This window comes from Lycium barbarum, chromosome 11 (assembly GCF_019175385.1).
Source record: "Lycium barbarum isolate Lr01 chromosome 11, ASM1917538v2, whole genome shotgun sequence".
NCBI lineage: Eukaryota > Viridiplantae > Streptophyta > Magnoliopsida > Solanales > Solanaceae > Lycium > Lycium barbarum.
Genome location: NC_083347.1, coordinates 53,756,116 through 53,769,989, shown reverse-complemented (window position 1 = coordinate 53,769,989; position 13,874 = coordinate 53,756,116). Strand labels below are relative to the sequence as shown.

The following is a 13,874-nucleotide window of genomic DNA, read 5'->3' as shown; positions in this document are numbered from 1 at the left end:
TAAAAATTTGTTAGATAAATATAATAGTAATAGATCTTCACAATATTGTAATATCAATTACAACCATGCATAGGGTGTAAGAAGTAAGAAAATGCATGATACGATGCAACATATGTCAAATTCTTCACATAGCACTCTCCCCACACTTAAAAAAAAAAAGTGTTTCTCCGCAAGGCACAATAAAATTTACCAAAATTCATAGCAAAAAATATTTATTTATAGATATAGAAACTTTACCCTCTATTTGAAAACAAAGGAAGAAAAAAGAAAAAGGAGGAGATAATTGAAGAAAGATTTTTTTTTTTTGAATCCTCATATTTGGTTTAGGTATAAACAAAACTAATAAAAATAGAATATAAAACTAACTGACCTTCGTTTCTTTTTCACATGAAATTAAATCTTTAGATGAAGATTTTATTTTGAAACCAAAACTTCATCAAGAAGGCAATGATGTATCAGTTAGCATTCTTCATGATCGACTTTAGATGTTCTCTAAATCACAATTGCTCCAGAAAATGTCAATTAGAAACGCTTTAATGATATCCTCACAAACAAAACACACCAATCAACCTGCAAAAAGACAACCAAAATCAGTGGCAAAAAGAAAGCATCACAAACTTATATAACGTGCTAGGTAAAATTAAAGCAATTCAAGCAACAAGAAAAAAAAAAACGTTCCGCAAACATAGTTTATCACATTGAAAGATGGGGAAGGAGTAACTGCAAAGGAGAGACATATACCTAAAGAGAGAAAGCACAAAGAAGCAAACAGGAATTATCAAACACACATAATCACATTGAAAGATACCAATCAATTTAGTTCATGAAATTTCCTCATCTTTTTTCCCACTATTGTCTGTCTGTTTAGGTCTTGATTGATATTATCTACTGGTTATCAATAACAAAAAAGAGTTGAAAAGAAGAATGAAAAGGGTAGCAGCTACATATTGTAGAGATATTACAATTTCTTTTTTTGTTCTAGTTGTGTTGCTGTTGCTCATAATATACTGATAAAAGTATACATGAAAGTTACACTTCTGAAGAAGAAAAAGAAGATATCTGCAGAAATTTAGGACACAGGGTTACTTCTTTCAAGCTTACTCTTTTATATCCTAGTCTCCTTTCTCATCTTTCAGTTCTTACAATAGGAATTGCACTACTTACTTTTGTTGAATTCTAAATAGTGATTGAACAGCTTCAACCAAAAAGACTAATAGCTAAACCAAAAAAGAGTGATTCACCCACAAATCCCCATATTCACTCCCTCCCTGATGATAGCAATTATTTCAGGAGAGTTTTTCTTCTCATCCTTAATCTTTTTCAACAGTCATATGACAGATTTTTGCATGCCTTAAAAATGTATATATAATCTAATGCATTGGTATTGCTTATAATTTTGTTCTTGCCATGCTTAAGCCAGTTTGAGGCTTGTAGTTTAGAGGGATCATTAGCAATTACTTCACCCACCAGCTCTCTGTCATATTCCCTTACAGGCCTTATATTTGCTTCAGAAGAGCCATATTTGGGAGCTATATGTTGAACGCTCTATGTTCCTACATATATGCTATTAAAGATTTCTCATTTATATAACATTCTATACAACCAATAGCTGCATTATAATATAATGCAGACTAGTTAAGGGCACATAAAAGCACCATAAGTCAGTATACTGTCACATGAGGTAAATAATAGCATTATGTATGTAGACCTTTACCAATAATCCTAGTTAAAGGATGATCAAGTAGTCAACAGACCTTTAAAATTGATTTTTTAATCCAAAAAATAACCTTTAAGTTATAAGGTATTTCCACCCTAGTAATAATCAGTGACTGAATCTGCATCTTTGTCCCCTTAAATTTGGAAGGAACTCCAAATCTACTTGAATAATATTGCACTTACCCTTTAAGATCTATAATTATATTAAGGAAGTATCATCAAGGAAGTAAAATGTTTATTTCAAGAACAAAAATGCAGATTCAGTAACTGATTCGGATATGCCGCAAAGGAAATAAAAGGAGTTCACTATACAAGCCAAGGATAGCTGACTATATGTTCCACATAGAGTGAAAGCACAAGCAAATAACACGTGATCTACTTTTATATAATTAAGCTACTACTCTGGCATTCCAATTATTCAAGGGCTATTACGGTAATGGAAAAACTATTTGGGATTGGCCAGTCACATCACAGTAGAAAAATAGATGATTTTTACCTTCTGTTTCATTTCAATAGAAATAGCAACTGCTACAAATAGCAAGGCCCCTTCTCTGAAGTTTGTCTTGTCTGAGGCATGCTTCCTTGTCTACCAACCATGGAAAACAAGCAACTGAAAATGAACTTGTGTTTTCCAGATTCGACTCCATGGCCACTTCCCAAGGTTGCATTTGGAAGACATTAATCAGCATGTAGTGTGTCCAAATTCCATCAAGCTTCAAAATCCTGATATCAATTTACTTGAGTTAAATTTGACTAGCTTTCATCTTAACCAGGAATCTTGACTTATATTAATACTGTTCTGACAAAAGTATCAGCCTGTGCTCTCACATATGCACTAAACTCATGTTTAGCCTAACAAGTCAAATGATAATCCAACGTAACCATCAGTCTAGCCAAAGAACAAATTTACATAGGATCAACAAACAAGATAAGATACACCAGTAAATTAGAAAAATCTAGAAGAAACCTAAACCTGTCCAGCTTTATATTCAAAGGTTACCCACATAAATCATCCCGACATTGATCCAGTTAATTAGGTGACATGATCGGAATTTAAAGTATTGAATCCTGATGCTTTTGGTTTCTACTTTGGTTAAGCTACTGACTAATGCTTAGTCGCTATTAAATCAGCATATCAGTCCATAGATTTATGATGGACCCCCAAAATTCTACTATCGACCAACAATGTGTTGATGAGCCACCAAATTTTTAGCACACCCACTGGTTTGCCTTTTTTGAAGAAGAGTGACTTCTCACCTAATTCAAGCAATCAAAATAAAGAACATCTCGTCACATCAATTTCCCAAGGTAGCATTTGGCAAACCATGAGTTATAGTAGCTTCCTTCAAGCAATACTTTCATACTTATCTCTTCTTCTTTTTTCAAATCTGTCGATACTCCTTGTGCTTCTCTTTTCTTAAACAAGACTTGAAAAATAAAGAAACTAATGAACCAACAGCAAGAATAAGAGATTGGCACTCAATCTCAAATTGTTCTTTAATAATAACGTAGGAATCAATGTATAAAAGCATTTACATGTTCCGGCCAAAACTATTAGCTGAAGAATATAAACAATTATATCTAGTAGATATCAGAACTGAAAAGATCAAACTTGCTAGGCAAATTGAAGCATTTGAAAGCCCTTCTAAACATTCAACCCCAACACATCACGGAAGAAAAGATAAAAAAGGACTAGATTCCTTTATAAATACTCATCAAGTCATAATGCATAGTGAAATATAATTTGCATACAAAAATCATGTCGAAAGAATGTGGAAGGGTTATTAGATAATTGCACATAGCATGTTATAATTGTAAACGGTTGGTCAAAACCTGTTATATTCATGCTTCTTGTTCACTTGAAGATGGTGTTGATGAAGGGTGACAAGACCGTGCACTTGTAATCTGTTCAACTCTACTCTCTAAGTCATCCATGCATTTTTTTAGTGATGCATTTTCTTTTCGAGTTGTATTCAACTCATCCGGCAGTGCAGCCTTTGAAGAGTTAGCACCTTTCAATCTAACAAAACAAAGATGATAAATTCCTAATAGAAGCAAATGTAATTGATATCACCCTCTGTCACTTCTAGATGATGTCACACAAAGTTCCAAGACAGATCCTATGGAAATGCTTGGAGGCTAAAGTGTATCTGTGGCGTACATTAGGGTGATCAAGGACATGTATGAGGGAGCCAAAACCAGGGTGAGGACAGTAGGAGGAGACTCAGAGCACTTTCCAGTTGTGATGGGGTTGCATCAAGGATCAGCTCTTAGTTCGTTTTTATTTGCCTTGGTGATGGATGGATTGACACGACAAATTCAAGGTGAGGTGCCATGGTGTATGCTTTTCGCAGACGACATAGTCCTGATTGACGAGACTCGTAGCGGAGTTAACGCTAAGCTGGAGTGTTGGAGACATACTCTGGAGTCTAAAGGGTTTAAGCTGAGTAGGACCAAGACAAAGTACTTGGAGTGTAAGTTCAGTGAAACACCTCAGGAGGCTGACTTGGAAGTAAGGCTTGGTACCCAGGCCATCCAGAAGAAAAGTAGTTTCAAGTACCTTGGGTCTATTGTGCAAGGCAGCGGGGAGATTGACGATGATGTCACACATCGTATTGGGGCAGGGTGGATGAAATGGAGGCTTGCTTCCGGAGTGTTATGTGACAAGAAGGTGCCACCAAAACTTAAGGGCAAGTTCTACAAAGTGGTGGTTAGACCGACTATGTTGTATGGGGTGGAGTGTTGGCCAGTTAAGATTTCTCACGTTCAAAAGATGAAAGTTGCCGAGATGAGAATGTTGAGATGGATGTGTGGCCACACCAGGAGTGACAGGATTAGGAATGAGGATATTCGGGATAAGGTAGGGGTGGCCTCGGTGGAAGACAAGATGCGAGAAGCGAGATTGAGATGGTTTGGGCATGTGAAGAGGAGAGACACAGATGCCCCAATGCGGAGGTGTAAGAGGTTGGCCATGGATGGTTTCAGACGAGGTAAGGGTAGGCCGAAGAAGTATTGGGGAGAGGTAATTAGACACGACATGGCGCAGCTACAGCTTACCGAGGACATGACCTTAGATAGGAGGGTTTGGAGGACCCAAATTAGGGTAGAAGGCTAGTAGATAGTCTCGTTATCCGTTCTTATTAGTAGTCGCATTATTGCAATATAATTTCTTGTGCTCCGATTTCTGTTATTATCTGTTATTTCCTGTGCCTTGATTATCCTGTGTTATCTACTCCGATTTCTAACTCCGCCTGTGTGAGCTCGCTCACATTGCCGGTCCCAAGCCCGGATAAAGGAGGAGGGTTGCCGAGGGTCAATCGGAAACAGCCTCCCTACCTAGGTAGGGGTAAGGCTGCGTACATCTTACCCTCCCCAGACCCCACTATTGTGGGATTACACTGGGTAGTGACCAAGACCAAGACCATCTACTCCGATTTCTGCTATTATCTGTTATTTCCTGTGCTTTGATTATCCTGTGTTATCTGTGTCGCTTGCATTATTTCATTTCCATATCGCTTTGAATCTCTTATCCGAATCTCTTAACCTTATCTGACTTCTTTTTATGCTTTTATTGAGCCGAGGGTCTTTCGGAAACAGCCGTCCTACCTTGGTAGGAGTAAGGTCTGTGTACACTCTACCCTCCCCGGACCCCACGATGTGGGATTTCACTGGGTTGTTGTTGTTGTTGTTGTTGTTTAATCAACTTAATCGACCAAAAGTAACTCATAAATTTTGCTCTTCTATGCATAGTCACAATGATGTCTCAAAGATCTAAGTGAGCTGACACACCCAAACCATTTTACAGAATAGAATTGAATGTTTTTCTTTGGCAGCAAAGATCAAATTACTTTTTTCAAAGCTTTCAAATTAGTCGATCATAAATAACTTTTTTTCTTGTTTCGTTGGCGTACTTTTAGCAGAAACAATTAGAATTCATAGATAGTGAACAGATGTCTAGATAATCAAAAATTAATTGGAGATGTTTGATGTCTCAGGTGTTTCATGTTTAATTAGTAAAATGGTCAAATAGTACTTCTTACTGAGAGGAATAAGTTTGGATATAGAAGGACCACAAACATACAAAATATTTTCAACATGCCATCAGGTCATTGTCCAAGAAAAAAAAAAAAAAAAAAAAAAGGATATTGATAAAACAAATCGGAAATCAGCCCTTCAGGTACATAATGGTTAGTGGCATCATAATGTTAGATAACTAGAGCAAATTACCAAAGCTTAGGCGTTTTAAAGCACAATCCCCCCTAGAGCAATTTGTAGCTAGTTTCTAATTCTTTTGATTGTCATACACCTTGCTCATACACTTAACTAAAGATTAAAAATTTATATCAATTCGACACTCGGAATACATACATGAATATTACCGGGTTTACAATCACAAGTGATTGCGCCTTATCAAAAATCAAGTCTCTACTTAGTTATCTCCGTAAAGTTTTATTCCTTACTTACTTTTACTTTTACTTATACTTACTTAGGTCAGCCATTGGTTACACCTTAACCTGCTACCTAGTTATCTCTATAAAGTTTGATGCTTTACTTATACGAATGTAATTTTTTAAGAAAAAACCAAGGGCCAAACCTTAATTTCATGGAAAAAAAAAAAAAAAAAACTGCTGATACAAGATCAAGTTTTTCTCTAACAGAATACTTCTACAGGCAAGAAACACAAAAGTAAATTTGCAAAATTATACATTAACAAAAAGAAGCAGTAACAAGAATTTCCCCAAGCCCTGCAAAGGCCTAGATGGCGTAGGTGAACAATTTCCAAATTTCACATAATGATAATCTTCAGGCTCCCGGAGGGATAATACCAGGTTTATTCAGAGAAAGAGAACAGGGAGAAAGAAACTAAGACAAGAGGAGGATTTGAAACATATGCAAAAACTTACTTTGATGATCAAAGGAAACCGAACACCCAGTTGTAGCACCGAAGAGTCCAACTTCACCGATGATAGAGAAGAGAAGGAAATCGAAGAGAGAGCTTCAAAACTTGAATTCTATATATATATACACTTCTCCAAGGAAAGCCAATTTCAGTATTCTCGACGATGACAACTGTTCACATAGAGAATTTCCCCGTTGAAAGCCCATTGAATTCGGTAGGGGTTTTTCTTTTCCTCTTAGTTGGGGGGTAGGGGGGATGGTGGGTTGGGGAAATTCTCTTATCAGCAATGTCCTAGAAGAGTCGTGGGTTGGGGAAAATATTGTGGGAAAAATATAGCGTCCTTTTTTTAGGTCAGTTAATTTATTAATTTTAACAACCGAATATTATAATTTTTAACGACTGAATTTCATCCCCTCATTAATGGTGAACTAAAAAATGGGCTATAACGATCAGCAAAAAAACTGGTAGCTATAAATATGCACATAACGACTGGATTTATATCCCGTCGCTAAGAAGTGGTAGTTAAAAGCCACTTTTCTTGTAGTGTGGTGGGGGCGGGGTGGGTCTGGTGTGCGGATGTTGGGGTTGGGGTGGGGTTGGTGGGTCTTGGGTGGGTATTTTCTGAAAAATGTTTTCTACTAACCAATCAAACATGAGAAAATAAGTAAGAAATTCAATTATTTTCCACTAACAAACGAAATATGAGAAAATAAGTAAGAAATTTACACTTATTTTCTAAGAACACATTTTTCTCCATACCGAACACACACGCGCTCAGAGTTGATTTATTTTATTTATGTATATTCATCAGACTTGTATCCGTTTTGGGTTGAAATTATGTGTTGTGGTTCGCTTCGACACGGTAATTGTTGGGTGCCAATCACTGCTCGGGTATTTTGGATTGTGAAAATTCCATAATTGACTAACCTCATAGTTTGGAAGAAGGAACCACCTTGGCATTTCCCAAAAGATCTTCAAGTACTTCCCTTCAAACTAAAAACATATCATTTTGGAAAAATTAAATAGAAGCAACAGTGGATAAAGAAGTAAACAAAGCAGACATTAAATTATACCTTGTATCATCCAATTTTCCATCCAGAACTCACAGACGGGTAGAATTTGCTTAGCTGACAGAGAGTGAAACTTTATAGCAATATGATGATACTTCAAACTACATACATGATCTGACAATCAAGCATGTAAAACAGCCCAATTACACTCCATGATGTTATATTCAAATAAAAAACCAAATAAACAATATAAGACAATATTTCATGCCATGTGTACGAATCACATACATTCTTCAAATATTAACAGATAGGACTGTAGGGTACTCTGGAGCTAGCTGCAACTAGTGTGCATATCACTAATGGATGCCATGCAGGAGATATACTGTCCTTAAGAGAAAGAAGAACAAATTAAGATCCCAATGGATTTACATGACTGGAATCTCTTTTCAAAACATATAGCAAGAAACCCATCAGCTAGAGTCTTTGCTAGCTGCTAAATCCATGCAACGGAATCAGCCAACATACAGCCACAGGCCACACAAAAGGATCAGCCAATATATATATATACAACAACAACAACATACCCAGTGTGATCCCACAAGTGGAGTCTAGGGAGGGTATGATGTACGCAGACCTTACTTCTACCTTGATGGGTTAGAGAGACTGTTTCTGGTAGATCCTCGGCTCAATATATATATATAATTGAAATTGCAGAAAAGTTAGCCAGCATCGAGAGAAGCATCAAATAAATAGTTTGTATATTTCTGTAGTGGTGTTCCTTCCGCTCTAACAAAAGGAAAATTCAATGCACACACTAGTCCCTCAATAATAGAGCTAAGTTGGCAGTGTGTTAGAAACATCAACCCATAAAGTAATTGAGGGTCCAGTAACTAGCTTGACCCTGCGACAAGCATATTTTTTTGAGTCAAAGGTAACCAACCCTGCGACAAGCATATTACTTTAAGAGAAAGAAGAACAAACTAAGAAACCAATAGATTTATATCTCTTTTCAAAATATACACGCAAGGTTACGAGGACAACAACTAGCTTTAGAATACATGCCAAGATTGGCAAAGCAGTAAATTTGCAGTTTAATATCATAAAAAGACATGATTCTGAAGACGTATTCCTTCTAAAGGACATTTCTAAGCATTGTCTGCAAGCATCTCCTTTCGCTTCAACTCCAATGCCATACGTTCATTCTCAAGTTTTATCCTCTCATTCTCCATTCTCATCACTTCCAATTCAATGTCCTTTTCCTACTAAATCTTTGCCAATTGAAACGCTCTTTATCCAATTCCAACATTTGTGCCTGAATATGCAGCTTCTGTTCTTGTAGCTGAAGCGAGCGGTGATCCATCCACTGTTTCTGTAGAATATCAGCTTTGTTGCCTTCAGTATGAGTGTCCTCCTATTAGAATCGAGATTAACAGTTTCATGACCCTGGCATTGTTTTATTCTCTTTTAAAAGCCTCCCCCGGTATGATTGTCTTCATACTCATCTTCTTCATCATCTTCATCTTGGAGGTTCTTATTATTGTCCTCATACTCATCTTCGTGATCAGCTTCTTCATCATCTTCATCTTGGAGGTGCTGATTATTGTCATCATCTCTATTTTTAAGAGCCAAACACAATGAACGCTGCAATTCAGGGTCTGGTGGGAAATGTAAGCGGTTGCCATTATGGTAGGAGCACATCTCTTCATAATGCAGATCTTTTGAACTTAGAATCTTCCTAACTTCCTCCTTTCCTTTGTGTGAATCGTGATCCAGGACATCCAAAAGAGCAGGATTTTCAACAACCTCACATAAAGTACCTCTACCTAGGATCTCATTGAGTCTGTTGTACCTCTTGTTAAGGTCATTGAATTTATCCTCGCACTGTTGAGGTGAAACAAAATGAGCCCTTTCTGCTATGACTTTTGAGACAGACTTCCATTTGCCTTTCTTAGAACATTTCCTTGTTCCACCATATTCTTCTTTTTCCCCTATGTAAGAGACAGCAGTAATCAACAGCCTCACCATCTCATCTGTCCATTTCACACGCTGCCTTTGGGGGGTTCCCCCCTTTTTCCCTTCAGGTTCATCTTCATCACTTGCACACTTACCCAAACAAATATCCTTAGGGAAATGAGACTGATAATGTTGAAGATTAGCCCTCGTCGAACCTTGCAAATCAAAAACCCCCATACGAACTACTATTCCCTCCAATCAGATTTCCTGATGATAAATTGCCTTCCATTATTATTTATTAATACAAAAATACAAGAACCATTTCCAGAAATTCAAACCCTTTTCCCAAAAACCCTTAAGACAAGCAAATCAAACCATAGTGTCGATATCAACTATGCAAAATCAGCAGAAATATCTAAGACACCAAAAACTGAATATCTATTTCAGTTTGAGAAAATGAATTACTCTTCCAGGAATAAAAGAACAAGAACTTACACAAAGCCGATGATCTGTTGAGAGAATTTCTAGCGCTTGAACAGTAGAGCGTTGAGAGAATTTCTAGCGCTTGAACAAGCCATTTCACTACAAGACAGTAGAGCGTTTTTCACATATATTAAACTAATTTCCCATAGTTGTAGTAGATTCAATGTATCGAGGATCTAAGGGGCCCCTTTCGCCATTTTTGTCGTGTCTCACACACAGAGCTGAATAATCCCCGAGACAGGTTTTCTTTTTCTTTTTTAGTCCTCGAAATAAGTTTAAAAAGGTAATGTCATTCAGCTAAAATAATATACTCCAATAACACCCCTATGCCGTATTAATAGGGCTTATGGGTGACAAATGGATTATTTAGGCTAAGTTTAATTAAGTCAAAATGAGTTGAATTAATAAATAGGTTATTGCGGACCAAGTGGACAAATATTCGCTTTTGGGATCACCATTTAAACTTCATCCAGTGTTGATTTTTTTTTATTGAATTTTTTTTATAAGTTTACCCGCTTCGGCCAAACCTTCAGACGGTCGCGTCTGAGTTTAACAACTTCAAACATTAGCATCTAAAGTGTGGACAGTTTTGTCTGAGTCATGTGCGCCTGAATTTTTCATGTATGTCTGAACTTCAATTGTACATTATTGAAGTATTAAGGCATGTATGTGTGAAATTATTTTGTCGAAAAATAAAATTGTTCTCCGAATTTCAACTATCCAACACATGATTCAACGCCCAAATATACTTCAAATAAGTTCAAATTTGAAACATAAATTTTATATATCATAAAGGACAAACCCTAATTATTAATTTGTAAAAACAATAACATATCTAACAAACTCATTTAGCACTATTTGTTTTCATGTATGTATGTACTTTAGTCATATATGACTGAACTGCATCTAAAAATGTAACTACCTGTTTGGTCGTTATTGCTTTTTCGATGCTTTGACCTATTCCCGAGCTTTGTTAGCTCACATTTGACCCAAGGAGACCGTTGACATGCTTCTCGAGGTCTTTGGACATGATTTGGACGATTTTGTGGAAATTTGGGCTTAAAGCGAAAAAAGGTTGACTTAAAGTTGACTTTTGGGTAAATGGACCTTTATCAAAAATTCGTCAATTTCAACATGTCCAGATGGTCGTTTAGAACTTGTGTGTATATTTGATTTGGTTCTCAATGCACTCGGGTGCATTTTGAGACATTGGTTGGAAAGTTAGTTTTGAGTTATCGGGGGTTGAATCGGTCAACGAGACCTCTGATGGGAATTCCGAGGCCACGAGTGTGTTCGTAGTGCATTTTTATGTATAACTGCATATTTGGTTTGTGTTCGAGGGGTTCTGGGATGGTTCCGTGTGTTGATTTCAAGTTTGGAAGACACCAGAATTTTCTGGTGTTAGGTGACCGCTTTGGCGCGGAAGCGGTAGCGCGAAAGAGGTGAGCAAAAATGATGGCCTGACTGCTAAAGCGGTTGCCTTCCCGCGGAAGCGGTAGCGCGGAAGCAGTGGCCTGACAGCGAAAGCGGCCGACGGACCAGATTTTTATTTAAATGCCTTATGTAATCCCTTCTTCCTCCCATTCCTAAATTACATTTCCTTAGCATCTTGGAGGCGATTTAAGGAGGGTTTGGTAAAATTTCTCATGAGGGTAAGTTCCTTAATCTTAATCTCTTTCATTTACCTTCCCTAAGTAAGAATCCATGGTAGTAAATCTTTAGAACTTGAAGGATAAAATGGGGTTTTTATGGTTTCTTCGCTAACTGGGTTTTAGTCTTCCAAAGTGAGAATCATTGTGGGTTTAGCTTCTTTAAGCATGAAAGTTGTTGAGATAATGATTAATAGACTTGAATCACCCATTACTTGTTGATGAATTAAAGGGGGAAGATGAGTTTTATAATAATTTCTTAAAATGGATTCTAGAATTCCTAAGTACAAATTGATGATGAAGTTGGCTAAATTTTGGGATTTAAGGTTAGGGTTTATACCCAAATTTGGAGATTTCTTCTAGAATTCGAATTTCTCTAATCTATGAGTTAAATTAGTTAATTGTTGATGGGAATTGATCACCTAGAATACTAATCTCATGTTGAAACTCATAAATTCCTAATTTCATCTTGTTAGTTCATAAATCCCATTCCTTATGTTAAGATTTAGGGGTTAAATAGGAGTTTGGTTATTTGGGTGCCTTCTTCTTGATTCTAATTCCATATTCAGATATGGCTAGACTTTATTTACTTTGAGGCCCAACAAAAAGGCAGACGATTGACACTTCGAGTTTGCTATTCGGCCTTCCAGGTATGTTATGATTTACCTTATGGTGAGACTTCGATTAGCGAAGTGTATGTTTAGATTATATTGTCGGAGAATGCATGTAAAACTTTGGGTATGAAGCTGGATTGGATAATGTCGTAGGTTGGGCCTTGTTGAATGATTTGGAGGCTACCCACTCTGTTGTGTTGTTGACTTATCTTGATCTATTTACTTATTGGCTCGTTGACACGTTAAGACATTAGGTATTGGTGATTAGTGATATATCATGATTATGATATTGCAGTACTTTACTTTGATTTGATATTGAGTAGAGAATTGTGATTCCACTATAACTTATTGTGTAGCCTAATTTATTGATACTACTTGTGTGCCATGTGTGGTATTGTTTGGGATTGAATTGGTTATTGATATTACATTGAATCGTATTCATACTCACTTCTGTGATACATTGATATTGCATTGTTGAGAAGGAAATACAGATTCATTGAAACACATTATATATCGAGTCATCTCTAGGTTGTGTTTGGAATGACTGATATGAGACGTATAGTTGGGAAGGAATCATCTCTAGGCTGTGTGCGGAGTGATTGGTACATGGACTTCGTGGGTCCCCCATGGATTATTGTTATATCCCGTGTTTTCACACCTTTGGAAAATTGGAAATAATTTGGACTTGTATGAAATAAGGTCATAATTGAATTTATGTAACCCTTGAGTTGTTATGAAAGAATATTAATATGGAAGTGTCGAGAAACGTTAAGGGCAAATTTGGGATTTCGAAAATTATTTTCGGGAATTACAAAACGGGAATTATAATCCATTGGGCCCAAATAATTGAAAGAAAAATTAGGCCCAAGGATGAAGGGTGGCCGGCCAACTTAGTGGCCCAAGCCCATGTTGTATAAATTTTTCACATGTGCAAAAACAAATTAACTAAGGGACCATAGTGTATATATCATATATTACACAATCTTCATCCCTTAGAAGATTCATGAAAGAACAAAGCAAAAACAAGAGAAAATAAAGGGGAGGGTTCGGCTTGGCCATAGAAAATTTGCTACCAAAAATCTTGCTTCTAAAATTTTGTTCTTGTTGGATTCCTACTAAAGTGAGTGCCCTTTTCAACTTGGTGTAGTTGGTTTGGAGAGAGGAGCATTAAATTCATCAAAGTGACCATTCACTCAAGTGAAGAAGACTAGGGAAAAAGGTAAGAATTCATCTCTTTTTATTGTGTTATGAAGTCATGTTTATGTTGTAGTATGTAGAGATGAGTTGACTGTATGGAGAAATGGAAGTTTGCAAAGTGGGTGTGTGGTATGTATATGTAGCCGTGAGTATGTGTGGATTGTATACCTATAATGTGTTGAATTTATGTTATATTCTAGTTGTGGTTGGGGTGAAATGCATGTTGGGAATGAAAGTTGAATGAATTTGATAGAAGTTGGTAGTGGGGTGTTTGGCCGTGTGGTATGGAGTGTGTGGGATAGAAATGGATTAAGTTTGTTTAGTGTGTTAGTTGTGTTATTGTGATTCTTGC

General features: G+C 36.8%; 1 long non-coding RNA gene and 1 pseudogene across 1 annotated transcript; both read right to left on the bottom strand.

The window, feature by feature from the left end:
- On the bottom strand, positions 1-3,543 carry LOC132616648 (uncharacterized). The gene is made up of 2 exons (XR_009573315.1): positions 2,213-3,543; positions 1-570 (listed from the first exon to the last, which is right to left on the bottom strand). It is a non-coding gene; the product is annotated as an uncharacterized LOC132616648 (long non-coding RNA).
- A 5,064-nt stretch (positions 3,544-8,607) lies between these two features.
- On the bottom strand, positions 8,608-10,314 carry LOC132619841 (uncharacterized; annotated as a pseudogene).
- Positions 10,315-13,874: the final 3,560 nt, after the last annotated feature.